General features: G+C 45.5%; 1 protein-coding gene across 1 annotated transcript in view; it reads right to left on the bottom strand.

Annotated features, from left to right (window-relative positions):
- Kat6a (lysine acetyltransferase 6A) overlaps nucleotides 1-14,116 on the bottom strand; it is a 203,676-nt gene that overhangs the window by 113,494 nt on the left and 76,066 nt on the right. The window lies entirely within an intron of this gene.

The raw sequence follows: 14,116 nt of genomic DNA, 5'->3' as shown, positions 1-14,116 counted from the left end.
CTTCCTGCCGAGTGCTGTAGATCCTGCATGTTGCCCCTGGTAACTTACTTGGGTGAAACCAGTCACTACGGACCCACATCCCTCTCAGGTTCCATCTTTATAGAACAACTGAGCTCTGTTTCCAACCCTCTGACACTTTTTTGTCAAACATTTGTCCAGGTCCTAGAGTCTAGGAGCTCAGGACGCATTGCTGCAGTTCAAGTATTCCTGCAAAGCATCCTATGTCCCCTTTGATCCCGGGGACAGCACCCAACCTCCTCTCCCGTCATCCCTCTTCCACAGGATGTGGGCAATTAACGAACACCTCGCCCCTGCTTTCTTATCTGTCTCTGGTCTCTGGAATGGAGGGTTAATGACCTAAAAGCCTCAGGTGACGGGGATGTTCAGATCAGGAAAGGTGACTTGACTTGACTGATAAGATCAGGTGCAGGCTTCTGGTGAGGAGAAGCCACGTACCCAGCCTGCTGGTATTTCCAGACTGTGGGGTGACTGGCTTGCACACTGAATTTTCCATCCCCAAAGTTCCCCCTTTCCATTCTATAAAATCCCATGCCTTGACCCCCTCTCCTCACGCTCACAGTCTCACTTTAGGGAGAGACTGTGGCTTCCATCATTCTGATTAAGAAACAACTCCACATTTGGAGATGCCTGATTTTATTTCATTCCTGCTTTGCCTCCGTCAATCCCTATCTAACAAAAATATCTTACAAATACACATCTAAATCTGAAACATAAGCCCTAAATCTGTAGAATTACATACAACATGGAGAACCAGATGCAGTTTAAAAAATATTCCTCTGAAACAAATCTCTGAAACAAGTTCTTGAATGTAAAAGAAAAGGAAAACGATTCTTTAAGCATTCAGGAAAGGATTTTTGTTGTTGTTGTTTAAAAACAGGAGGCTATATGACACCATGCAATTTTCAAACTAAAACTTTAAATTGTGTTCAATATTATAGTTGGGCAAGATCCTACTCACATACAAAATCAACAGAAAGATGCTCTTGAACACGGAAAATCTCAGGAAGTTCAAAACCAGGATGTTAACCCACAGGTCTTGCGGGAGGGTTTTTCCCAAAACAGAAGTACTTATTAAGTCGGTAGAGATGCTAACCAGAAAGGAATGCAGTCCTGGAACTGTTATCAGCGAGCTACAGGTCCCTTCATTCCACTTGAAGAGACATCCACCACCAGGGAAAGTGCAGCCCCTCACAGTTAGTGGTGGCTAACTCCCCTCCATGGCCTCCAGCAGCCCTCCACAGCTGTCCATTGCTACCACTCTTGGACCAATCCAAATAAAAACCACGGATAGGCAAACAAAACCATCCCAAACAGTCTGATTCACTAAGGCAGTGGTTCTCAACCTTCCTAATGCTGTAACCCTTTAATACAGTTTCTCAGGTTGTGGTGATTCCCTCCCCCCCCCCCCCAGCCATAAAAGTGATTCTGTCACTACTTCATAACTGTAATTTTGCTACTGTTATGAATCTTGTAAATGTTTGTGTTTTCTGATCATCTTGGGTCCCCGTGAAAAGGCCCTTCACCTTCCCGTGGGTTGAGAACCACTTCACTAAGGGGAGTGAAGTGCCATCTAGATACACAAAAGGTGACTTGTGCACAAAGTACCCTTGAGGCTAACTGGAGACTTTCTGCAGATCACACCAGTTTGCAAAAGCTACTGAGTTTAATTGTCTGGGTGTTGTGGGGAATGGACAGCACTGTTCCTGAGCTCAAACTGACTCGAAGATGACAGGGCAGGCTGTCATCTAAAGAGACCATGGGGTATCTGGGGGCTGTCATGATGTCAAGGAGAAGAAAGGAAAAATAAAGGGAGAAGAGAAAGGAAGGAAGGGGAAAGGAGGAAGGAGGAAGGAAGGAGAAGGAAAAAAAGGGAGGGGGAAGGAAAAAGGAAGGAAGAAAGAAGGGAGGGAAGGAGGAAGGAAGGAAGGAGGAGAAGGAAGGGAGGGGGAATCTCTGCCTCAGGATGACTTCCACACCACCAAGAAGAACAGAAAATAAAGATTGTGTGTGATGGCACGTGTATCCCAGCGCTTGCAATGCTGAGGCAGGAGGTTTGAGGCCAGCCTGTCTCAAAACTACACGAACAATCAAACAAGTAGGAAGTCAGTCGGTCAGGCCTAGGCGTCTTTAAGCAGAATGCGGAGGAAGGTAAACACACAGGAACCCATGTCATTACCCACAGCAGAGTGGGAAACGTTCGCGACAGGAACACAGGTCAGGCGTCCCCGCGGCTGGGTTGGTTAGAGCTAACAGTCCAAAGCGTTCGCTCACACTCAGGAGTTGCATCAGGTGCCAGCCCACGTTCAGGAAGCCTGGGTGTTCTTTTGGGTTTGTCGCGCAGTGGTTGGGATGTCATATGTTCTCCAGAGGCTCACGGGTTGAAGGTTTGGTCCCTAGCCCGGTGCTCCTAGGAGGTGATAGAATCTCTAGAAGGCGGAGCATAGTGGAGGAAAGATAAATCGGGGACTTGCCCTTGGAGGGGAGACAGGGACCCCAGTCTCTCTCCGTTTCTCCTTGCATCCTTGCCACGGTGAGGTAAATAGGCTCCTTCAAGGACAGAAACGCCCAGCGCTGTGGCGATCTCCCCGTCTCTTGATTTGACTCTTCCAAATATCCTTTCAGCTCCAGGAAGCTAACACAGCCCGCGGTTAACTGGTGATCGCATATCTGTTCTCTGGTTATTGCAAGTAACTTAGAACGTTTCCGGACATTTCTTTTCTCAGTAATTCTTTTTTCCCTTAGGGAAGAACGAACCACTGGCAGTGGGATCTAGAAACCCTCACTCAAGATTCCATCACAGATAATTCAGAATCGCAGAAGCCGACGGCGAGCAGACTTTGGAGCGGAAAGTGTAAAAGTCTAATGAAAGAAATAGATGGAGGATGAGACCCGAAGAGACTGAGACCCAGGGAGCCCGGCTGGCAACCTAGCTCAGTGCTTGCCTAGCGCAGGGCGCCCTGAGCTCGGGGTCCATCAGCATGATACTGGATACCGTGGGGCACCTTGTAGTCCCAACACTTCACAGCGGGGAATTGAGAAGATCTCGAGGTTATCCTCAGATACGCAGTGAGTTCAAGGGCAGGTTACAAGGAAAGGGGGAAGGGAGGGAGGGAGGAAGGGGGAAAGGAGGAAAGGGGAAGAAAAGGAAGGAGAAAGGGAGGAGAAAGGGGGAGGGGGAGGGGAAGGAAGGGAGAGGGTAAAGGAGGGAGGGGAAAAAGGAAGGGAAAAGAAGAGAGGAAGAAAGGGAAGGAGAAAGGGGAGGGAGGTGGGAGCGAGAGCGCGAAGAGCTGAGGTCAGGGAGGGCGGGCGGGCAGGCAGGCAGGCAGGCAGGCAGGCAAGCTAGTAATTTCTTCTATCTTCCAAGCAGAAAAACAACGGATGGTATCTAAAACCAACTGTACTAACTTGTATTTTTCATTAGCTCTCAATGTTTCCTCCCTTCTGTCCCTTCCCTTTTTCTCTATGGACAACTCTCAACTTATACTTTCCTTTTAATGGGAATCATCTATCTTACAGTGAAAAAGTGAAATCTTTGAAATTTTACTTCGGTGTGCTTCAGTTTGCACGTCAGATGAAAATAAAAATGACATACTTTTCATTTAAAGTGATATCTAAATTGAGTGCTGTAGGCTGACCTGGGTAGGTCACAAGTTCAAGGCTAGATTTGACCACATAATGAGACCCTGTCCAGAAAATAAAAAGCAACATCTATATTTAACTCTACTGTATTGAAATCATTTGTGTGTGCATGTGAGTGCTCTTGTATGTGTACTCGTGTGTGTGTGTGTGTGTGTGTGTGTGTGCCATATATGGATTTAATATTCCCCTAAGGGTAATAATTGGAGGAATTGGTTTTTTTTTTTTAATCTCTGAACTTTGTCGTGTAACTTGTCATTTGTTTTGTCTTTGAGCCTGGTTCTCAGGTAGCCCGGAATGACCTAGAGCTTGCTTTGTAGCAGTTGAGAATTTTTGATCTCCTCCCTCTGCTTCCCCGGGGGAGGGGGCGGGGGGAGGGGGTGGGGGGGATTACAGGTAGGCGCCACCACAACAGCTCCTCTTTCTTGTCAGCTTTCCAGTAATTTGCATCCCAAACAAGCCTTGAGAAACCAGCCAGTAGGCAGCACTCTTCCGTGGCCTCTGGTCAGTTCCTGCCTCCAGGTGACCCTCACCATCTTTATCAGAGCAATAGAAACCGAGTCCCTGTTCTGTGTGGTTTTGTTCGTTTGTTTCTGGTCATACTGTTTCCGTAATGTCTACCGTTTTAGCTTATCCTGGGCAGTGTGCGTGGACAGCCATTTCTCCACATCATTGCCAGCATCTCCAGTGTCACTTTTGGTACCAGCCGTCTAGTGAGCATGATGTGCCATTTCCTTGTGAGTTCAACTTTCATCTTGCTCACGGATTACAATGTTGACATTTTCCCCTTGGGCTTACTGGTCTTTTGTATGTCTTTAGAGAAAATGTATACCAGTTCCTTACCGGCTTTCTTTAGATTTGTTGATTTTAATGTATGTGTGCCGGTGCTTGCCTGCATGGATGTCTGTGCACCACCTGCACGCCCGGTGCCCACAGAGGTCATAAGAGGTCACTGTCCCTGGAACTGCAGTTCCAGAAGCTTGCGAGCCACCACGTGGATGCTGGGACCCAACCCTAGATCCCCAGAAAGAACAGCCTGTTGCTCGCCACCCCCACACCGACCTCCACACCGACCCCCACACCGTCTCTCCAGCCCCTTGTCACTCATTTTCTAAACACACTGTTTTATTCCATTTTGACCCTTTTTCAGTATAAGTATCTCTACAGTCTGGATATTAACCCTTCATCAGATGTATGTTATATTAATATTTCTTCCTGTTCCACATGTCTTCCCACCCTGTTGATTATGTCCTTCCATGCACAGAAATTCATTGGACTGCTGTGCGATTTACCTTTTAGTTTAATTTAAGCAGCCTGTGCTTTGGGTATCATAGCTAGGAAGTCTTTGCTAAACTTTATACGTTTTCTTCTATGAGATTTATGGTTTGGGTGCCCATACTTTTGCCACATTTAAAATTCATTTTCCCTGTTTTTCCCCATTCAAATTATTTTTAGTTTTGAAACTTTAAAGATATAATTTTTAAGCACAATAAATCATTTTAAAAATATAAAATATTTAAGTTAAAATGTCATCACATCGTTTCCTCAATCCTTCTCTCCTCTCCCCACTTCCCGAGTCCCCACCCTCCCTCTCAAATTCACGTCCTCTTTTACTTTAATTACTGTTACATACATGTATGCACAAACATTACAAAAGCTATCATTCTTTTGCACAGGATACACCGAGTTTTTCAAAGAAAAATTAGATCGGTTTATTTGCTTTTATGATACTAGGAATGGAACCCAGGATCTTACATATTTGCTGGGTGTGATGGAAAATACTGATTTTCAACTTGACAGTATTTAAAATCTAGCAAAAGCAGCTTGGTAAAGAAAGCTCTAGGAGTACACACACACAACACACACACACACACATAAAGAAGGTGGTCTGGAGCTGGCTTCTCTCCCACCTTCACCCCTTATCAGCAACAATCAATAGGCTGGCTGAAATAGTCTGCGTTAGCTCAATAAAAATAGTGGCTTCCAGTGACCTTGTCTGTGGAACTGCCCACTTTCTTCCATATATGTATATATATTATATATTATATATATTATATATTATATACATATATACACTATATATATTATACACACATATAATATATATCATACACAAATTATATATATGTGTGTGTATATATATATATACACACACATATATATAATGCATATATTGAGTGATAAAACCCACCTGAAACGGGAGCAGCCCCATGCCATGACTGTGGATGCAGTGTGACCAGCTGCCCAGGCTCCCACCACTGTGACTTTCTCACCATGATGAACCCTGAGCCTGAACAAGTCCTTTCCTCCTTGAGTTGTGTTTGTTGGGTATTCTGTAGCTGCGACTAGTGAAGTAAACCAATATCCCGTCACGCTACATCCCCAGCTCATTGGATTCCTTTGGGGCTTTTGAAAACAAGGTCTCTCTCTGCAGTCCAGGCTGATCTCTAGCCTCCGTCCTCCTGTCTGCGCCTCCTCTTGCTGGGGTCACTGCTGTGCCCTATCACACTAGTGTTATTCTTAACAGAAGCCATACAGTGTGCCATTAAACAATACAAATAAACAAAACCATCCAACCAAATAAACAACCCCCACATCCCGCACAAAGGCCAGGCACTGTGACCTAGAATCCCACCTACTTGGGAGGCTTAAGTAGGAGGATCTGAAGTTCAAAGCCAGCCTGATCTACATACAGGATGGTGTCCTTAAGGACTCAGACCCACAGCATTTAAGACAGTGCACCGTGTCTAGCAGGGCTCACGTTTCTCCACCGGGAGTTATGCTTGGCCCGGACACAGCAGTTCCATGATACAAGAGCTGCATTGAGCTGCTGTACTTGTTTATAAGGGAGAGGAAGAGGGGAGGGAGGGGAAATGAGTCAATCGTGGGGAGCAGGAACTTCCTGAGGGGAGAAAGTGGGCAGTTCCACAGACGAGATCGCTCGAGATCACGGAAGCCACTATTTCTATTGAGCTAACTCTGATTAGTTCGGCTAGCCTGTTGGTTGTTGCCAATAAGGGGTGGAGGTGGAGAGAAGCCAGCTCCAGACCCACCCTTATGCCTTTTGTTTTATAGAAATAAGCAAAGCCTGATTCTCTATGCGACCTCAGCCTCTGTGCCTCACAGACCAGGCAATCAATCACTTGTTATCTCTTTTAGGATTTTATCCGGGATTATACATTTTTTTAAAAAAGATTTGTTTGTTTGTTTATTGTATATGAGTACATTGTAGCTAGACAGATGGTTGTGAGCCACCATGTGGTTGCTGGGATTTGAACTCAGGACCTTTGGAAGAGCAAGTCAGTGTTCTTAACCACTAAACCATCTCTTCAGCTTCCGCCAGATTATACAAGTGTCACTGGTGATGAAACTAGGGCCTTGTACATGATAGTCAACTGGTCTACCTCTAAACTACAACCCAGCCGTGTTATCCTCTCTTGATTCCTCTTTTCTCCTGACTTGGTAGGTTTTCAGTGATGCCGAGCAAAGGGTGAACGCTCTAGCCTCCCCAGTCTTCTCCCGTGTCTGTAGGTCATGGCTGAGGCTAAGCACACTTTTGCATCTAATTTATATTCAGTGAATATTTACTGGGGTGCACCATTGCAGGTGCTTGGAGAGATAATAGTATTGTTAAGTTTACAAAGATTAGTTAAGCCATGATAATGACCCAGGGAGCATGCCCATAATATTTCTTTCTTGTGTGATATAGTTTTGGGGTCCCCATCAGTTCCGTGGTTTGCTCAGGTCTCCCTGTGCCCACCACCCTCTCCCCCTCAGTAGCACTGTGTGACTTCTCTTCACTGTTTCCCCACACAAGAGATCTGCTCACTTCTTCCTCTCTCCTCTTCCTACCCCTTTAGAAATCCCCGTCGAATACCAGACATCGTGGAACAGAGACAGGCAGATCTCCACCAGTTCAAGGCCAGCCTGGTCTATGTGGCCTGTTCTAGGCCAGCAAATCTGAGGGTGGTGACATAGACCTTTAAGTCCTTGGGGGGCAGAGGTAGTTGGATCTTATGAAGTCAATCCTGGTTGGCACAGCAAGTTCGAGGACATCCAAAGCTACATCGTTAGACCCAGTCTCAAGACAACAATAAAAAGCCAACCACCAGTCCCCCCCAAACCAAGCAACCCCTCCCCCCAAAACCCAAGCAAACAAACATCCATGAAGATTGTAGACACTTCTTTTTTGGTGGGTATGTTTTTATTCTTTGACCTGGACACTCAGGGATTTCTTCCAATTTAGATGCTGATTTCTTTTTCCTTCACCATTTGAAAATGTCTGTCTGTTTTTAGAGCCAGTGTTTGTCTGTGTAGCCCAGCTGTCCTAGAACTCACTCTATAGACCAGGATGGTCTGGAACTAAGAGATTCACCTGCGTCTGCCTCCTGAATGCTAGGATTGAAGGTGTACACCACCATTGTTACTAGACTTGAAAACTATAGCTTTATCCCTCTGTTATCAATAGCATCCCCAGATGTAAAATAGTAGAGTCTGCTCTGCTCTGTCATCTAGCTGGGTTTTATTGTTTTCTTCTGTTTTGTAATTTGTTTTTGCATTTCTGCAAATGTCCTAGACTTAACCTTGGAAATCTTTCTCATTGCTAGTTATTCTTTTCATATTGCCTTGTTCTTGTCCCATAATATTGTGTCATATTTTAATGGATAATATTTAACTATATTTCCAATTTCTTCTGTTATAATGGACCATTCTGACTTTCGTTTTTGCAACTATTTGTATTTTATATGTTGTTCGGAAAAGATCTTTAGATTTATTTCCAAAGAATCCTATGAAGAAAACTTTTTAGTTTCAAATTTCTCACATAGCTGTGGCTGTACAATTCATATTCATTTGCATCAATTTCAACTCTTATTTTCTCCTCTTCTAATTTTTTTTCTCCAATCTAGTGAATGATTACTTAGCTCCTTGTATCCTTACCATTTTGTGAAGTGGGGATTTGAGTTCAGGGGTATATTATATAAAAAATATTAATAAGCTAAGAATAATCAGTAAGACTAACCAGCCCAAGCTCAATACAGAGCGTTCTCCAGTCACTTCCCACTTTAAATCTATTTATAGCCGAGTGTGCTGAAACACGGACGAAGTAAAGTCACTGAGGAGTTGGCAGCCATGGGCGGAGATGAAGAGACACTTGTCAATCAAAATAAAAGAATGAACGAGGCAGGGCTGGCCCTGCTCTATGTGAGGTCCGGGTCTCTTCAGGGACTTCTGTGAGATGCCAGTACACAGAGATAGCTATGTGAGACCTAGGATCAACTGAGCAACGACGGACACTTAAATCTGTGGAGGAAGGCGGCATCCTGCTCAGGTGCAGTCAGCGTTAGGGCCGTTGGCCAACTGACCACCCAATAGTAACACGGGGAACTATTTTATTAGAGAATGTCCAAATACTTCCCTCACAGTGTCTTCAAGCTCCAAGAAGAGACCACTGAAGTGATGGCAGTTTCTGAAGTCTCGCTGAAGTGGAAACTTCAGGTCTTTGGAAAGTGAGTGATGTCAGATGATGCTTTGCTGGGGCACACAGGTGACAGGATGTCTTGCAAAAGCAGACACGGTAAAGACTGTTTCCCTGAAGCAGACACAGGTGAAAGGATGTTTGGCTGTAGCAGACACGTGGAAAGACCTGTGATGATGGAGGGTAAACATGAGCCTACAGACAGCAGCAGATGAGCACTGAGCTCCGGTGTGGTTTGCTCCGCCTCGCTATCCTTCGATAAAGTCATGCTTGTATGGCTCACCTTATGTAGCGTAGCGTTGTTGAGCCCAACTTGTGATAACTCCGACATTGAGAGATACTCGCCCAAGAGCTGCTGTGAGGTTCCTGCAGCATCTCATCACTTCTGCGGCCTTGCCTCTGGCTGGATGGCAAGCCTGGTGGTGTCTTCAAGGTTGAACTACAGCAGCCTGGTGTCTGCTTGCCGAGAGGACTGGTCTGCAACTGCTAAGTCATATTTGATGTTTGCTACAGGATCGAACTGCTGCCCAGGAAGATTGAGCTCACCCCCACAAAGAACCATTGCTAAACAGGTCCACTGGCCCCTATCTCTCCTTCACTACCTCTGCTGGATAGTGGACTAGAGGAGAGGTTGAATTCTTATTAAAAGTAGGTTGCAAAAAAATTAATGCTCACACCTCACCTTGTATTTTTATTATTCATACTCTCTCTGTGATCTTAATTGAGGTTTCTTTTGGGGGTGTGTGTGGGGGGGAAGTATATGGGTTTTTAAAACAAAAAATTCTAACCACTCTTAATATTTTTTCCCATAAAATTGAAGGAAATGGAGGTTTCAGATCATAATCCAATTTTTCCCCAACATATGATTAGAAAAAAATTCAGACCTGTCAAATATGTGAAAGAAATGTAGATACCCCTATACTGACCACCTGAATCCTATAATCAGAATTTCACCGTTATCAGTCGTCAGAAGGGACGTTTCCCTTAGCTTATGAGTGACACTGTATAGAGTTAATGTGCCACCGTCATCACACAGACTTCTCTGTGCCTCATGAGAATGCTGTACTATGGCCAGTTCCACGGATACTTTAAACAAGTCAGCACAAGACAGCCATTAGCTAGGCGGAGGAGCATCCAGAGTCCTTCCCAGATTAAAGAAACAAAGTTTCAAAGTCATCTGGCTTGCTGCCCAAGCACACCTACAGCTTCTCTTAGAAGCAGGTGATACCCTCTGACACTGACTAGACCCTTCCCGGGTATGCGGGAGCACAGCCACCATTGCTCTGTCCTGGACAGAGGATCTGGGCTGAGTAGGAGAGGAGGTGGTAACTTGTACAATTCCCTCAACATCTACCTTTCTACCCTGGGCTCACAGGCCACTGTCAGCCTAGACAACACACACACTCTCCACATTTGCACAACCTTCTCTTCATTCCAGAGGAATCAACACAATTCCTTTATTTAAAACATTTAGTGTGTGTGTGTGTGTGTGTGTGCGCACTTGACTTTATCATGTGCATACAGGAGCAAACATTAGTCGGAAGAGGGTAGCAGAGCCCCTAGAACTGGGGTTACAGGCTGTTACGAGCCACCATTTAGGTGCTGGGAATATTGTGGTTGTCTGCAAGACAAAAAGTACTGAGCCCTCACTCCAGCACCAACTGTTTGAAAGCTAAGGAAAACCATGGCAGTCACATCTGCAAGCCAGTTTCAATTCTGGCGTGAGACAAACAATGTCCGAGGCATGGCTATATAAAGTCTGGGTTTTCAGACATGAAAACCCTGTGTGTGTGTGTGTGTGTGTGTGTGTGTGTGTGTGTGTGTGTGAGTGTGTGTGTGTGTGTGTGTGTACACGGGTACTTGACTCCATCGTGTTCATACAGGAGCAAACAGAAGTCAGAAGAGGGTGTGAAATTGGGGCAATTAGGGCATAACTGTTTCTTCCCTTGTAAAATAGGAAACTTTGTATAGATGAAATTACCACCATCAAATTCTTAATGTGGCGCTCAATGAGGCACAAGATAAGTGTTCAAATAGATGGAACACAAAGTCACTATTCACTAAACAAGAGCTAATTTTAAATCCGTGTCTGTACCTCAGGGTGTACCCAATCCCTCTGTCCCCTCCACACACACACACACACACACACACAGCCCCCCCCCCTCCCCGAGGAAATTCCTTTTGTCTGTCTGTGACATTGGAATGCAAAGTTCCTTATTTGGGCTGCCGAGGTGGCTCCCTGGGTAGAGGTCCCTTTGTGCAGCCCTGGGGACCCGAGCCACCCTCCCAGATCCACGGAGGTGGCCTGAGACAATGGCCATACTCCTGAACGATGTCCTCGGACCATGATGTGTGTTGCGAATGTGTGTGCGCCTACACTCAGATAGTAAAATGCATCGTTACTTTTACTATTTTTTTTCATTCGATCAATGCTCCCCCTCCCCCGACTCTTCCCAGACCTTCCCTATCTCCTTACCCACCCAACCTCAAGTTCTTTCTCCTTAAGTTCTTGAAAAGTTAATTGTTTCATTGAAGATACGCCATTTTATGAGGAAAAACTGCTCTTGATATAATGTCTGTATCCGCTTAATTTAGGGTCCCCATGGTTACTTTGATCTTACAATAGATAGAGGTGTTATAGTTTATATCTGACCATATACAACCCAAAAGGTTTCACATACACACACAGACACACACACACCTTTGGTGCTGTTGAAAGATAGCTGAAGAAATCGAGCCCATTAAGAGTATGTTTTTGAAGGGGGGTTTGGAACTCAGACCCCCATTCTATCCCTGTCTTTGCTTCTTCTGTGATGAAAATATCCAAAGTATCGGCTCCTCTGCCATATTCCGACAGATGTGGCCACAAGCCCATACCAATAGGCCATGGACCCAAACTTTTGAGAAAAACCTTCCCTGTTTACAAATCATCTTTAGAACCTTGGTGAAAGAAGACTTTTATGGCTCAATTATGCAATGTGCTTCTCAGATGATGGAGACCTTCTTCCACATCCTACAAGATGAGAAGGGCGGCAGGTTTTCCTCTTTTGTCTTATGACTACTTTTACCTGTCTGCAGGTTAATGGTATTAGTTTATGTCCGCACATTTTAAAACAGTCAAGTATTAAATAAAGGTTCAGATGCTGTCAAATGTTCCAAATCCCATTAGGGAGACAGGGGAGTATTCAGACACACGCACTTTAAAAAAGTTCCCTGTTTAAACTTTTGCTTTTGCTTTACAGATAATGCACAGTACGCATGGCAAAACTGAAAGCTACTCTGTTCTGAGAGTTTTCATTTCCCAGACGCTAGTCTCACAGCTGCCTAAGCAACCACTTCCTGAAACGCTAACACACGCGCGAGCGCTCACACTCGCTACCCCATACCATACATACTTATCATTGAGTACTCGAAATCTCTACACCTTCAACTCGCCCCAGGGACCAGCTCTGTCTCTGTAAGGTGGTCCCTTTCTGTTTTTCTTCCAGCAAACTGATTCCGTTTGGCTTCCCTGAGCCTGCTCGCCCAGTCCTTAGCGGAGTCGATGCTAGCAGAGAGGACAGGAAGCAGGTGTCCGGCGCCATCGGAGGGCAGGCCTGCGTGGGAGCCGATGGTTCCCGCAGCGCAACCCGAGTGACTCCGGCGAGACCCGCCTCCCCCTGCACCTTAGAAACCGCACCACCCGTCAGCTGGCTTCAAAACAAAGAGTCCTTTCAGCCGCTTCAGATGCTGGCTCGTCGCCATGGCAACCATCCTCCGCCTCCTCCTCCCCCCCCCCTTCCCGGCTCCCCGCAGCTGCGTGGGTGGAGGCGCCGCTTTGTCCCCGGGGGCCGGCTTTATTTCCCGCCTTTGCGGTGGACTAGAAAGGAGTCACACCCGGGAATTCACTGTAGAAGTCGCAAGTTTCTTTTTAACCAGGGTGGTTGGGTCGGGAGAGCTCGTCCCCCGCAGGCTCAGCAGCGCCACCTTCCGTGGCCAAGAGCGCACTGCCCAGTCACAGTCGGCCGCTGCGCAGAAGCTCCGTGGGACTTCCCATTGTCGCTATTTTAGTGGAGCTCACATTTGAACAGCTAGAGCTTTCTTGGCTGAAAAGACAGAATGGTTATGTAAACCATCAAGATGATTTGTTTTGTGTCTCAGATGCTCCTTATTTTCAATGATTATGCACTTTCAGAAAAATTTGTATTTTTGATATATTTCTCAGTATTTACTTTGTCTATTCTATGAAGGAACTTATTAAAAAAATTTTTTTAAAAAATCTAAAGCGCCTGAAAACATCTTTGGCTGTCATGTGAATTTGGGAGTTGGGAGGTTCTTATAGGTCCACGCGCCTTTAAGCTGTTTGAGGAATCCTAGAATGACGACAGATGGGGCTTACAAGATCTGTCTGGGGGACTGGGGGTCTGGGGGTCTGGAGTACAGCCTAAGAGAATAGATCAAGAGAGAGAAGGCAGAACAGTGTGCAGAGGAAAATAGGCTGGCGTCCGTGTGCAGAGGAGCATAGGCTAAGTTATACGAAGTCACATTTCCGTCTGTGGGAGGGAGTGGTCACAGTATCCCAGACATTGTACTTAATAAAGGCAGATGCTGAAGGGGATTCTGGGGCAGCTGCGTCACCTCACACTGAGTCCATTTTTAACAAAACTTGAACAATAATTCCCAAATGATAAAAAGGCCACCCGTAACACGTAACACTCAGGCAATGCTAAGTAAGCCACGCATTGGAAAGGAAACCCAGCAGGTGACTGACAGAGGAAGTTTTTCTGGGCTTCACTTCTAGCTACAAAAAACCACATCTGATGCGCAGGAAGCAGCCGGGTCTGGCACACAGCAGACAAATGTTTGCAAAGCAGAGGTTTGCTTTGCTTTTTCCTTCTGAGAGCAATCTTTATCTAAATAACTACTTAGAAAATAAGTATGTTATTTGAAAACTTTTTGTGTGTGGGGGGGACCAATCTCTTTTCTTCCTCCGCAAATTCTCTC

This window comes from Apodemus sylvaticus, chromosome 18 (genome assembly GCF_947179515.1).
Source record: "Apodemus sylvaticus chromosome 18, mApoSyl1.1, whole genome shotgun sequence".
NCBI classification, from domain to species: Eukaryota; Metazoa; Chordata; class Mammalia; order Rodentia; family Muridae; genus Apodemus; species Apodemus sylvaticus.
This window is presented reverse-complemented; position numbering and strand designations above follow the sequence as displayed.